Source organism: Bacillus rossius, chromosome 1, assembly GCF_032445375.1.
Source record: "Bacillus rossius redtenbacheri isolate Brsri chromosome 1, Brsri_v3, whole genome shotgun sequence".
Classification (NCBI taxonomy): domain Eukaryota; kingdom Metazoa; phylum Arthropoda; class Insecta; order Phasmatodea; family Bacillidae; genus Bacillus; species Bacillus rossius.
In genome coordinates, this window is record NC_086330.1 from 17,101,154 (window position 1) to 17,117,106 (window position 15,953).

The window sequence follows — 15,953 nt, forward strand, 5'->3', positions numbered from 1 at the left end:
TGCAATGCACAGAAGTGGTATGCTCGATAGTAGTATGTAAATGTATGTCCTAGATCTGGGTTCTGGGTGTGGAGCCGAGAGCCGGCTCCGCCATCTTGGATTGTGACGTCACAGCGGCCATCTTGGATGGTTGTGACCTTGACCTTTGACCTTGACCTTGACCCCGGCGGCCATTTTGGATCCGCCATCTTGGATCCGCCATATTGGATCCGCCATATTGGATGACATCATTGTGTTCTCGAAAATTCCGGCGATGTGTTTTCTGCCATATTGAATTATGACATCACCGTTGCAATTTCCGTTATGGCCGCCATCTTTAACTTTTTTATTTATTATCCGATTTTAATGAAATTTTTTTTAAAAATTATAAAAAAATATAATAATAAAATTTTAATAAAAAATATTTAAAAATTGTACTTTTACGACACGGAGTTCGGAGTCCTCGGTTCGAACCCGGCGAGGGCAAAAAAAAATGGCGACCGATCCTTCCCTCGTGGTGGGTGCTGGCAGACTGACTCCCACCACTTTTTTTCAAAGCATATATAACATCATCTAGTATGACGTCATGACCGCCATCTTGTCTGCGATGCTGGAAGCCATCATCATTGTATCGTCGGCTAGAGTGCACCGACGCCATGTTAGTTTAATTCTTACCCGCTAGAGTGCAGTAATCATTTATTATTGCTGTGACACCCGCCATCTTGTCATTTGGCCGCCATATTGTCATTTGGCCGCCATCTTGAAAATCCGCAATTATTTAGCTAGAAATTCGGGAAAAGTTCCAAAATTCATTAAATAAATTTGTAATCTATATACTGATTGATTAGATCGAATAAGGTCCTTGGTTCGATCCATGCCCGATACAAAACAACTTTAATTTTAAAAAAGTATCACTAAAGTGTTAGGTTTGAGAAAATAAAAACACCGCAAGTTCTTTTAAAAAAACTTTTATTACATACATACTACACTACTACAAGTACAAAAAAAAAATACACAGACAAATTACTAAAGTCTTGTGGATTTCTCGATTGAAACAGTCTTCTTACTATACGGACTAAGTCCTTTACATGACTTTAAATGTCTATTCAGTTTATCAGGTCGACATATTGGTACACCACAATTTTCACACAAAGCCGAATTATCGACTTCATTAAAAGGACAGTGATATATTTCGTGTCGTTGTGCACTCTGAATATTTACCAATGTTTTGTTACAAAATATACATCTTGATTCCGATGAATGTACAGCCAGTCTATCACAATTCCTGAGGTGCCGTTTTAATCTTCCATATTGTACAAACTTGCTTAAACATCTGTTGCACTGATATTTAATGCGTTCAGAGTTATTACTACAATTGTGTATTACATAATCACGTAATTTCAAGTTTTTGATCTTCTCGCAGTACGTGCAGCCGGATGATGGAACACCGTTGGATGCACCTTCCTTCATCAATGCCACTGGAACTGTTGACAACCATTGTAACACTGCTGACATGTTGACTTCTGAAGCCGTTGAGGTCTGCTCTGCAGAAGATGTTGCACGTGTCGAAATCTCCCGCTGTGCTGAGAGAGCAGGTGTAGCTGTAGACATCGTTGTCATCGGGCTCTGCACTGATGATGGTAGACCTTCGATCCAGGTTGGTGTTGATACTGGTAATGATGCCATCGAGTTCTCAAGAATAGATAGATACTGGTCCATTATGTTATACAAGTCTAACTATCCGAGCCGTTCATCACCGCAGCCAGAGACGGACTGAAGTCCATATCACCTGGGGTCTCACTTATATAGTCTCATTAGCCGGTACAACACATGAGTCAAATCAATAACCATGTTCATTATACGTCTCGGAGCATTTTTTATAATGACGATGTAAGCTATCGAGACGTGAAATTAGTTTATTGCACTTTTTGCACTGAAACAGTATTCTTTGAGCATTATTCTGACAGCTGCTTCTTTCATGTCTGCGCGCATTTGAAGTGAAAGTAAATGATGCGTCACAATATTTGCATTGATGCGATGTATGCTCTTCATTACTTGATGTCTGGAATGCTGATGATGAAACGTCAGCTGATGGTGGAACTGCACGTATCGTTGTCTCCTCTGCAGCAGGTATCGGGATCTCCACCGCCGCCGTGGTCTCCTCTGCAGTTGGTATCGGGATCTCCGACTCCATCATTGTTGCTGCCATCGAGGTCCCCGCTGCTGTCGGTAAACATTCTATTCCGGTAGACATAACTAAACCTCACGAAACTTAATGGAGAGAGCACGTCCGTACTGCACCGCGACCAGAGGTGAACTGCGGGTCCAGTCGTCTGAACCTCGCTTATATACCCGTGGTCTACTGGTATACCTCATGAGTCAAAATAATGTCTGTATTTAAAATTTTTTTTTTCCTATTAGGTACCTAAAAATTGTAGAAATAAAAAGCATACGAGTTCAAGTTTTACACATTTATTTATAAAAATTACACAAATACATATTAGGTTAAGGAATTAAGCATTTTCACAAGCACAGTCTTTAATGCCGCACGAACTGACACGTCGACTCCGGTTCCAACTGGTTCGTTGACTCCGGTTCCAACTGGTTCGCAGGCCACAGGATCAGGAACACAGGTTTCCAGCTGGTCATCTTCTGCGACGTTGACAACTCCGACAAGACATGGTCGATGACGTCTGTGACCTCGTCTACGCCTTGGCTTTGGCTCAGTGCTAGTTGGGACAGATTCACTGCCTGAACTGCGATGACGAGACGCACACCGTTTGGACGTCTGCGTAGATGCATCACAGGTCGCAACAGGTTGCAACACGTCCATGTTTGGTGTTGCACATGCAGACGAGGCGACTACCTCTGCGATGCTAGCAGGAAGCATTGTGTGTGGTCTCATGTGATAGACGGCACAGTTTCCAGGTTCGCAACAAGCTACCAGCTGCTGAGTCGGTTCGTAGGACACAGGAAAGTGAGCAAACCGCCAATGCTGAGCACCTCCATCACAGGTTTCTGTATATGTACGTAGATATCCGGAATCCCAGTAGCTGTACTCGACACTGCTGAAGCTAGGTCTTGCGCTCACGTACACGTTAGCAGGATGAAACGTAAACATCTTCTTGCAGGTCGAACGTCAACTGAAGGCACGTACATAGGTACGCCATTTATATATGCAGGCTCCTACTAACATTGTGCGTGCCATTTATGCATTAACTGCGAGTTTGTACAGGCACAGACACGTTCAAACTTGTCACGTGGCTGCATGTCATATATTGCACTAAGCTTGCGCAGGGAAGGACAGCCGTAGTCGGTCTGTATATCTACGATTTCAGCTGCTCTGTCGTCACACAACTTGCTCAGCCATTTCTTCTGTTCAGGTCCGGCGACGTAGATTATACCACGCGGATTTTGCAGTAGTAAATCTTGAAGTGTGTTTTTCACTTGATGGTACGGAATTTTTCCTTCGTCCCACTCTAGTCCGTGATAGTATTTGCATAGCCATTCATTCGACCGTTTACTTTTTTCGTCTAGTAGTTTCCAAGGATACGGAGGTCGGAAAGTGCGTGTTTGAGTCTTGTCTCCGGAGGTGACGCTAATTTCCTTGAGCACGAACCCATTTTGGCTCTGGAAACCTTGCAGGTTGCAGTACATCTTGTCGCTAGCAATGCTCGGTCGTAACTAAATTACTATCGGAAACGAAACAGTATTTATGTCAGAATTTTCACAAGTTTGTCTCGACAATTGTACGAAGCAAGCCGATCGTGAAGTATCAGACAAAAAGCGTAGGTGTTTGGGGGAATATTTCCGCTAGTCGTTATCTCGATCCTACAGTCGATGATGTTTGAATTTATTCGATCATCCTGATTGGAAACGTCAAACACCATTAACGGAGCCTTGTTCTTGAAACTGTCGGGACTCAGTATCGGTGACTGTCTCCGCCCATAGTAAGCTTGCTGAAACTTGGCATACATTTGATATGCGAGAAGAAATCTTCCACTTTCAAAGTCCATGTTCATGTCAATGTACGGATAACTTTCGCTGTTTAAAAATATTTTTACATTACGTATTTGACAGTTATCGAATACGGAGCGATTTACTCCTGCATTGAGCTGTCTTCCGGTCTGAAGCCCGACGATGATGTATCTTGGTTTTTCCGTAGCGAAGCTGGACTTTACTATCCAATTGATACGCTGACTATGAGGCAAGCCGGGATAAGTTTCCAGGCTCCAGGTTCGGAATGGCACATCGAAGTTCTTGCCATTTTCTATGTTCTTCAACATCTTGACTCGTTCAACGGTGCTCACTTGGATGTGGGGCAGCATCCACTCGATAGACTGTAGTGTTAGCGAGACATCTTGAGGGTTTTCTGCAGCGGCGACAATTGCATTAATGTGCGTGTTGGCTAGAAGTAGTACGAGCTCTTGTTTCGAATTAATGATTATATGCTTGTAGTCCTCCACGAATCCGAGAAGCATGGACAGAGGAACACAAACTTCGAACTTCCCTTCGGCATAAACCGGAAGCTTATATTCATCCTCGAGAGCCCAACCGGCCATCTTTGCAGCAGACAGTTCATTTGGAGTGAGCGAAAGGTAATTTTTCATAGCAGATGTTATGCCTACATCTCTCGTCTGGTCTACCTCGACACCATTGAGTACATACGTAATGCGCTCGATTAGGTGTAGAATACCATTGCAGGATATTGACGTCGTTGTCGGATGCGTACCATCCGCTTTTGTAAGTGTGCCTCTTATACGTAGAAATGACTGCGAAGGTAAAGTACAAATATCTTGGTGCTGTACTGCAATGCGTACTTCTGATGGTAGTGCGTACGGTCCGAGCAGGAAAGGCTGGTACTCGTGCAATTCCATTTTCGTAATGCTGTCATCAAAAATGACCGGATCTTCCACGTTGAGGATTTCGTCTTTCATATTTATTCGGCACTTGTCCAATACTGAGAAGATACTTTATGTTGTCAGGTGTTAATGCACCGATGTCTGGTAGAGAACTGTTCTTATTCACGGCAATACGATTTCTTTTATAATTGTTCGGTGTTACGAACTTTATGCCCATCGCTTCAAGTGCAGACGTAATGTAATTTCTTCGTCTTGAAAATTCACCAATCGTCCTCGCTGGTCAACGATTCGGACGACGACTTCGTGTGCGCACTTCACGACGACTGGAACGTAAATGATACTTTGCGGTACTTCTACCAGTTTATATCCTGGCGGGACCATCGGCGAAAACTCGTGCAGCATGTTGCTTAGTCTTCCGTTGAGATACGTTCCACTTGCCAAATTACAGTTTATTCTTATGACATTCACAGGTAAAATGTTTACTGCGCGCGTAGATTCGTACGTTCTTCCCGTATCATAAACCTTTGATTCGAATCCGAGCATCGTACCTATGGTGCCAGGTTTCGTAAAGTCGACATTTTCACTGCATGTTAGAATGCTTTTTTGAGTGTTTGGATTTCCACGCAGTTGAAAGTCTACATCCTGTGGTAACATATCCCTGATGTAATTTGCAATGTCGTCAATTTCGTAAGAGCCAACAGGTAACCGTATTTCATGAGCGGTCCCATCGCTTTTCAGGAAGCAGATCTTGCAATTTTCTTCGTCGATATTAGGTATGGCATTATACGTTTGAAAATCTACGAGACCGATACACCATTCTCCGTCTAAATTCAGAGGCGGGAAATGAACAGCCCGCAGCTCAGATGCGTGACCTGTCAAGGTAAGTGTTATCGACATGACTAATAAATTATCATCACTGCACAACCTTTAAGTAGTAATTTATGTTTGTCAGCTAATTTTTGTTTGTTAAAAAGCGAAGACACAAGTGTCCGCAGTTTGTTTGATTAGGCCTCTGTTCCGTTTCGTAATTGTAAAACATCGTAGTGGACCGGCCCAGGTACTGTCGCAGTTCTGGCGGAGGCCGTAAATTACCGAAACTGTCGTAGTAAGTGGCTTTTTTTCCAGACTTTACATATGCCACCCAGTGCGTGCCTCGACCCGACGACGTGTCTAAATTAATTATGGCGCGCTCACGTGTCTTTGGCTTGCTGGGCAAAGTGTCTCGCATAAACACGCCACGGAAATTTGGTATTTTCAGTTTGCGTGCGTACTTGATTAAATCTACGTTGGTGAGCGGACGTTTCGGCAAAGAACTTAGGATTTTTTCATTCGTTTCTTCCTCATGCCTCGTCCTGTCTTGTGAGGTTGCAAGTAGAGTCCTGCGCCGTTTTTTTTACCGATGGCAATGGCTTCCATGTTGGCGTTGTGTCGCTGTGCTTCTTTTAACTGCTTGCGCTCATTCTTCGAAGTGTTGACTGCCCGCACTATACCGCTCGTTGCACCGATGAGGCCGCCGAGAGCACCCAATGCAGGCAAAAGCAAAGGAAGAAATCCTCCTATAATCTTCTTGTCGAGAGTCTGTAATTTTTGCTTGGCTTTTTGCACGCCTGCGCCAGTCTTGCGCTTCTTGGTCTTGCATGAGTTAGTCTTTGACTTGATGGAGCTGGCTTGACGAGCACCCAGTCCTAATTTCGTCTTTGCCTTCATGATTTTAGATACGCCCCACGCTGCGATTTTCTCTCCTAGTCCCGCGTCCGGCGATTTGCTTATATCTTCGGCTTCCTGTGCCAATATCTGATCTGCTCTGTGCCTAGATTCCAGATCCTTGCTTAATGAATATGCGATATCGTGCTGCTTGCACTTTTCGTCGAGAGAATTAATGCCCACGTCACCTCGAGCTAACCTTTTCGCTAGTTTAGTGCCGGGGCCGCAAAATCTGTAGCCGGGAATGTGTAGCTCGAATGGTAGGTTGTTTATCAGCGAGTTTACGAGTCCCGCGCCGATGTGTTTTTTGTTCTTACCTCTTCGAGTCATTACGCACAACTGACCAGAAAGTATAAATACGCTTCTTTTATACAATTACTTTAGTACAATGCAGGTCGTCAAGCAAGACGTGTGTTTGCCCGTACGCATTACGCAAGACGATGTATTTAGTGCGCGTGAATCACGACATGGCTTACTGTTGCCTTCTGCCGTACGATGCATAATGGCGGGTCCGTCAAACTGTGGCAAGACGTGTGTTTTACTGAGTTTACTGGAGGAACCAAATGGTCTTCGGTTCGAGAACGTTTACTTGTATTTCAAGTCGTTGCAACAGCCAAAGTACCAGCGCCTAGCAACTGTTCTACGCTCGGTGGATGGTCTGGAGTATTTTCTGTTTAGCGATAATACCGATGTTGTACCTCCAAGCGAAGCAAAAGCCAATTCCGTGTTTGTTTTCGACGATGTAATGTGCGAGAAACAAGGCATAATACAAGAGTACTTTTCCATGGGCAGACACGCCAAGGTAGACTGCGTTTACCTGTGTCAGACGTACAGTCGTGTTCCAAAACATCTCCTACGAGACAACGCGAATGTCATAGTTTTGTTTCGCATGGACGAACTTAATTTACGCCACGCTTATGACGATCACGTAAACACAGACATGACATTCCAGGAATTCAAAGACATGTGCTCCTTGTGTTGGAAAGAAGAACACGGATTCCTAGTCATAGTCAAAGACTGGCCTCTATATAAGGGCAGGTACAGACGAGGTTTCGATCAGTTTATCGCCAAACATGAATCATAGCATTTCGAAATTCGGTCGTAGCAGTCGAGACTTACGTACTGCTCTCAAGTCTCATGACGACGTTATCCGCAAATACATTTCGCTACTGGCTCAAAAAATAGACGGGGTGAAAAAGGTATTACTTGAGTACCTCGTAGCCATAGACCAGCGCGTGGAAGCTTCGGATTTTCGCATTCGCGACATGATCGAAGTATCGAATGCACAAAGACGGGACGATCTGAGGACTTTTCAAAGTAGTCTGAAAGCATCACTATCTCAATCGTCAACAAATTCAGATTTGGCCAAACACAAGAAAGAAGTTTCTGCGAACGAATAAAAAAGTATAAAAGGAGGTCTTGCAATAAGTTTTCAGCCAGTACAATGTCGGACCTGGCCAGTGACCTTCATCGAGCTATACAGTCTGTTCGCGAAAAATATTTACTTGCTAGACGAACCAGACTTGCACGTGAGATGGAAAATGAGGAGATATTTAAACCAATCACTAGTCACCTCGACGAACTTAAAAACAAGGAAGAACCAGCCTTCATTGTGAAGACAGAAGTTGAAGATGAAATGCCGACTGTAAAGAAGAGAAATTATGAACCAGATCGAGAAGAAGAGGACTTAACAAGTACAGAGTCCATGCACAAGAAAAAAATACCGAAAAAGGGACATCAAGTTAATGCAATGGTCCGACTATACCTGATATCGTTTACGAGCCGGAATAATGACACGACCTACGTAGTGTACAGAAAACATAATAAATGGTTCCTCGGTGCTAAAGAAATAGACTTTCTACCAGGAAATATCGTGCGCGTAGCAGAGTTCAAAACGCGCGGGACTCCGGGTCTGTACGAATTGCTGTTTCGCAGGGAGCCTAAAGGATATTCTCACAACGACTTACAAGAGTACAAAAAACTGCTAGAGCTAACCAATGCACATTTTCGCGATAACGATCCAGATAGTGGTGTATATAAAGACGTAGATCATGAAAAAATCGACATTCTCGCTAATCTCTTCAGTGAACTAACAATACATGGCGAAGGTTTAAAAAAGCTAGAAAGTGGTCAGACATTTGACTATGTATATTGGGACGACCCTAATGAATTAGTTGATCGCCTTAGAATTCTACATGCATCGCTTAGTGTAGGAAACTATTCGCACATCAACGAAATAGTCTCCATACTTGAAGAACTGAAGGAAGCCGGATACATACAATGAGTTGAACCGGAATCGCTCGCGAACTTCATGCTCCTGCTAGACGGAAATACCTTCGTCGCAAAGTCATAGTTCGTGGAATTGATGATTTATTCCAGGCGGACCTTGTTGAGATGATACCGTATTCCCGATTGAATAAAGGTTTCAAGTACATGTTGACAGTCATCGATGTTTACAGCAAGTTCGCTTGGGCTAGACCTGTCAAATCAAAGACTGCAACTGACGTAGTCAAGGCCATGAACAATATTTTGCGTGATGGACGTGTACCGTCGCACCTGCAAACGGACCTCGGGAAAGAATTCTACAATGCGACCTTCAAGGCTTTGATGAAGAAGTATGGCATCAAACACTACTCTACATTTAGTAACGTCAAAGCCTCCGTTGTCGAAAGGTTTAACAGAACTTTGCGTTCCAAGATGTGGCGACAGTTCACGGCTAACGGAAATTACAAGTGGCTTGACATCTTGCCGAAACTAATAAGCGAGTATAATTCCACTGTGCATTCTACCACGAAAATGAAGCCAAAGGACGTAAAGGACAATCGCCTGCTTCAAACAGTGTTTTCCAACACGAAGAAGAAAGATCCACGAAAGCGTAAAGCTAACGTCGGCGACATTGTCCGAATCTCCAAGCAGAAAGGTATCTTCGAGAAAGGTTTCACTGCGAACTGGAGTCCCGAACTTTTCCGTGTGACACATGTTCGTGAATCAGAGCCTAGGACCTACTACCTCGAAGATTTGGACTACAAACCTATCCATGGCGGCTTCTATGCCGAAGAGATTCAGCCTACGTTGTATCCCGATACGTACTTGGTGGAGAAGATTATAAAACGAAGAAATGGACTGTCCTACGTCAAGTGGTGGGGCTTTCCACCTCGCTTTAATTCGTGGGTGGCAGATGCAGACGTCGAGAAATCCACAAGACTTTAGTAATTTGTCTGTGTATTTTTTTTGTACTTGTAGTAGTGTAGTATGTATGTAATAAAAGTTTTTTTTAAAAGAACTTGCGGTGTTTTTATTTTCTCAAACCTAACACTTTAGTGATACTTTTTTAAAATTAAAGTTGTTTTGTATCGGGCAGGGATCGAACCAAGGACCTTATTCGATCTAATCAATCAGTATATAGATTACAAATTTATTTAATGAATTTTGGAACTTTTCCCGAATTTCTAGCTAAATAATTGCGGATTTTCAAGATGGCGGCCAAATGACAAGATGGCGGCCAAATGACAAGATGGCGGGTGTCACAGCAATAATAAATGCTTACTGCACTCTAGCGGGTAAGAATTAAACTAACATGGCGTCGGTGCACTCTAGCCGACGATACAATGATGATGGCTTCCAGCATCGCAGACAAGATGGCGGTCATGACGTCATACTAGATGATGTTATATATGCTTTGAAAAAAAGTGGTGGGACTCAGTCTGCCAGCACCCACCACGAGGGAAGGATCGGTCGCCATTTTTTTTTTGCCCTCGCCGGGTTCGAACCGAGGACTCCGAACTCCGTGTCGTAAAAGTACAATTTTTAAATATTTTTTATTAAAATTTTATTATTTAATTTTTTTTATAATTTAAAAAAAAAATTCATTAAAATCGGATAATAAATAAAAAAGTTAAAGATGGCGGCCGTAACGGAAATTGCAACGGTGACGTCATAATTCAATATGGCAGAAAACACATCGCCGGAATTTTCGAGAACACAATGATGTCATCCAATATGGCGGATCCAATATGGCGGATCCAAGATGGCGGATCCAAAATGGCCGCCGGGGTCAAGGTCAAGGTCAAAGGTCAAGGTCACAACCATCCAAGATGGCCGCTGTGACGTCACAATCCAAGATGGCGGAGCCGGCTCTCGGCTCCACACCCAGAACCCAGATCTAGGACATACATTTACATACTACTCTCGATGATTGTGTCATCGCAGTTTTTATTAAGGAATATTTAATAATTTTTAAATAAATGTTTTTTTAAATTTCTAATTTAATAATTGAGGATTTTCTAGATGGCAGACGCCACATCATAATTAGAAAATGGTGGAATGTTCTAGAAAATAAAATGGCGGAATGTTCTAGAAAACAAAATGGCGGAATCCAAGATGGATTCCGGAAGTGGCCTTATCAAAAATGACCACCGGGGTCAAACGTCAATATCAAGGTCATCCAAGACGACCGCCTAAAGTTACATAATCCAAGATGGCCACCATGGATCCCTGGATTCCCCACCACCCACCGGTGCCCCACATACATACAAAATACACCTCTAATGATCTCTAAAAGAACCAAAAATAGATAAATCTGAGAGGAAATACTTATTTTATCACAAGAAAGAAGATTATGTGAAAAACAAAATACACATTTTGTTAAATCCATGGAATTTCATGAACAGGCATTCATTTTTATCAAACCACATCTAAATTCTTACCTCGTATCGGTCTCTCGGTTTTCTATCTCATCTCGGTTCGTATCTCATCTCGGTTCCTACCCTCTCTCGATTCCTATCCCATCTCGGTACTAATCCTCTCTCGGTTCCAATCCCCTCTCGATTCTTATCCCCTCTCGGCTTCACACTCCTTTCGGTTTCTGCTTCTTTTTGTGTCAAATTGCGTATGAAAATCAAACTAATACATTACACCCATTCACTTTATCATAAGTTCGCGTTAAACGGCTCGTGTTATCGAAGAAATAAAAATAGAATTACATAGAAAATATATTAATGTCTGATAAGCAGCTAATAAGTTTAGAAAAAGTATTGATACATTGTATAGTATGTATGTATATATGTGGTGTCTATACAGTATTATGTAGATACACCTGCCACTATGTATGTGCCTCTCGTAGTGTTGTCACTTTCTCTATGTGTGTAGTATAGCTGATTAAGTAGTATTGCAGTTAATTGGGCGCCGTTGCTATACTAAATAAATGTCTATTATATGGGTTGCTTGTAGTTGAGTAGGTACATAAACAGGTGAATTAAAATAATGACAGTTAACTGTAATGGTCAGAGTGGATGTGTCTTGCAATAGGAACACAACACAGTTTAATAACAAACAAAAAAACACACAACAAGAACAAATACACTGAACAATACTAAATCTAAACAAACAAAGACACAAAACAATAACACTTCAATTGCAAGACTCTGTGATTAAATGTTTTATGAGGAGTAGGGATATGTTGTGCAGGTTGGTAGTGACAAAATTCGGAATTAATAGTGTTTACTGTGGCTTTCCTGGTTATGTTTATCTGCTTAAAAATCCTGGATATATGAACTTTTGTTTTGATTATAAATCTGTGCCTACATATTATGTAGACACAGATTTATAATCAAAACAAAAGTTCATTAAATTAAAATATCATTTACCAAAAGTTCATGTACGAGAAACAGTTTAGTGGTCAAATTCTTCAAATTACATAAATTACCGTCGCTCAGTTTCGGTAAAATATACTTGAAATAAATAATATCTAAGTGTTTCTCCAATAAATAATGTTTACGCCTCGGCTTTTGCTCAGGGTTTGCAGAAGTTCTGCACTCGGACCACTGAGTAGAATTACACTGAAAATAACGCTGAAATAATAATTTAAATTTGCAATAATGTTCAACCAGATGTTTAAAATGTCCCAAGTATGTGTAATTGACTTTGAAACATTTATAATGTTCAACAGTAAGATCCCACAAAAGTCCGTGCTAGGGACGCTATCAAGCTAAAAATGTCTACTTTTAGCTTATAGCATAAGCCTCAATTTAATTTGTAGATAACTTATCTCGTTGTAGCTGGATCTCGTTGAAAACGCTCACAGTCGTAGTTACAACAATACAAATTATTTTCAATACACTGAATTTACAGTATTTTACAAGATTATGTAATATTTAATAATTTGTATAAGGCCGGCGTCGGGATAGTCCCTGACGAAGAGTCGCCTTATCTTACTTCCCTTCTTACATGACATAATACACGGACGCATTTCCGCCCACGGCGGTATGCTATTATCCAAGATAGCCTGCGGCTGTAAACACTGCAGCCAAGAACAGGTAACATAATGTAGGTGATTAACAATCACATCAAAACAAAGTGTAAAACTATTAAACATAAAATATCTGTGGTGAGAAAAATACAATAAGTAACAGAAGTGAAGTTACAACAATTATATAAATATTTAATCAGGTTAGGTTTGATGGTATTATGGTCAGTTCAATGTTTATAGATGCTAGGCTGTAGCATGACAGTTCCGTAGTTCGACGGTCAGATAAATTATATAAAAGTGTTTAACAACATCATAGCATTAATAATAATAAAGAATACATAAATAATAATAACACAATTAATACATAGTTTATATGTTTCTGTACGCGGTACCATGTAACCGTACAACATGATTCTTGGACAGTTCTGTGTTCATGCTTACTTCCTCAGATTTTAAGCTGAAAGAAAATAAAATAAGTAAATAAAATAAAATAAAATAAAATAAAATAAGTAAATAATTTCTGTACTTTTTATTTTAAAGATTTTGTGGTAATCCTCTCAGGAGCGGAAAAAAAAAATCATAACTGAAGTTTATATACTAGGACACCACGAGGAAAATACTTTTGCAATTACTCAGTGTAGTGTTTAGAAATAATTGAAGCTTTGCCCTTTATTAATTTTCCGAATTACGTGATAACTGGCGAAACAAACATAACAGAGGCTAGACCAGGCATATATAGGCACCTGTAAAACTCTAGCAAAACAATACCGAGACTATTTTCCCTTTATTATATAATTTTATAATATTAATAAGAGCTCTTCATTGAATGTTCATTCCTTTAATTCAATTTCGTGATCGATAAAGAAAACTGCAGGAATATTGTTATGTGGAAACACACACATCACTAAGAGCCACATGAATTTAAACAGGGAATTTGAGAAAATTGTTTCTTTGTATCCGAGTAACAGAGGGCCATCTACAGGGAAGTTGACAAGTTTTACACGCGCAGGTGTGGTTACTGTCAACTGGAGCTTGTAAGTGTCCGAAAAGAGCCGTCTTTTCCTCTGTGAAGCTGAGTGGTGAAACTGAGAAACGGCGCGGATGGACGAACTTTGGAGGGTGGGGTTGGTTGTAATGATGGGGATTGTGGAGGAGGGGGAGAAAGAGAGAGAGAGAGAGAGAGAGAGAGAGAAAAGGAGGCAAGCCTCTTGCCAAGGCGTAAGGGGTCGCTCCCTGTGAGAACTTGTGGTCCCTCCCGCCAGATGTCACTGCTATTGTCGCCCCGTTGAGCTGAAAGATTCAGCCGAGAGAAAATTCTTTTATTGCTTTCTGTCTGTCGAGGTATAGGAAGGAGAGGCACGACGAGAAAATATCAGCAAAAAAAAAAAAAAAAAAGGCGCGGGAGAAGAAAAGAAGACGGAAACCATAAAGAAAATTTCCCTTCCAAGATTTTGGTACTCAAAGCGTAGGCTCAACTAATGTGGTTAAAACAAAAGTTTTGGTGCAGTTCCTTTCATTTACGCCTCTAAACTAAAAAAAATACAAAAAAAATATCAGGAGTAATCTATACGAATAATAAAACTTTTCGGGGTGAATAGTGTGTGCTTTAAATGAATGATGAAAATAATAATTGTAAATGCCCATTTACATTACTTAAATCTCAAAACATAGTTTCAAATTTCTTGTCTGTTTGTCGGTTTGTTCCAGCAACAATTAAAATACTAAACAGATATTGATGATTTATTTACGAGTTAGGTCTTTGGCTAACTTAAAAACTAGGTTATGTATAATTACATTTATTCTCATAATGGGGATGAAAAAGGGGTAAATTTTGTTTCAAGATGATTAATTTTATATATCTCAGATTAAAATCAAGCAAAAGAAAATATATTGTGAACCAATAACAAATATACAAATACCACCAATCATAATTTTCCCATTTTGTGAAATTCCACCCATAAAGGGCGAAAAGGGTAAATATAGTTTTAAGATAAATAAATAAATCTCCGAATCTAATCAAGTATAAGAAAATATATTGGTCATCAATAATAAACAAACCAAATTGTAGCTTCAGCTAAATAAAATTTGGAGGTTTAAATAATGTTAAATCGCTAACAACTGTAGTTTAACGCATGTCCATCCAGTAAATCGGTAAGATCACCATCACAGAAAGTGCGGCGGCTTAACAAGACAACATGCTTGGGACTGTAAACAAGGTAGGCTTGTAAATAGTACCAGCTATTTACTAAGGTCAGGGACTTATTTAGAAATGAAACAGAATCGATAGTCGAGATTATAACAATATTAAGATTACACATTTCTCAAAAAGATGTAATGTAAATGAAACTGTGGACCTTTAACATCCAGGAAAAAGTAATAATCTTAATGATATATAATATTCATGAAAGTAATTTTTTATATTGTGATTAAGTTGTTAAAATTCCAGACAGGTGACGCTTAGTTATAAAAACCATTCTAAAAATTTGAAGGATGTTTTACTTAATTTCTTAAAGTTACCAGACGGAAATTATTCTGTGAAAGGGCATTTTGTTACTTCAATAAGATTACCAGTAGTTCACAATTTTAGTGTTAAATCCTAAAAACCGTTGATAAGGTACGGTTAGCTACATTAAACATGCTATAAAATGTATTGGGTTAGGTTAGTAATACTATAGTAAGTAATTTATAACCAAATGTTCCAATTTTCCCACAATATTGTCATGTAGCTATCCTAACCAAAACAACTATTCTCACGATTTTACATTTAATGTGCCAGACCTAAACATAAAAGAAAAATATTGTAAAAACGGTTAATAATTACTTGAAGTATCTGAAAATTATTTCACATAACAGTTATTTGTAACTATGGAATTTAAGCAATACCATTTACCGATTTTTTGGATTTTTTTAAGCATCAATATTACCTCCAATTGGTTCATTATCTTTGCGGTATAAACGGTGCCACACAGCTTTCTGGTGATCGAGCATAGCAAGCACAGAAGCTACACCTGCATACATGCTTTATTATGTCCCCTGCTTCAAAAAAATAAGTAAACGCTGCTAGCTATAATACAGCAATAATAAATGAAACAAAAAGAGAGAATTTAAGCAAGTACGCATGTTAACCCTCCATGCTACATGAAGAAAAAAACAATTGAACA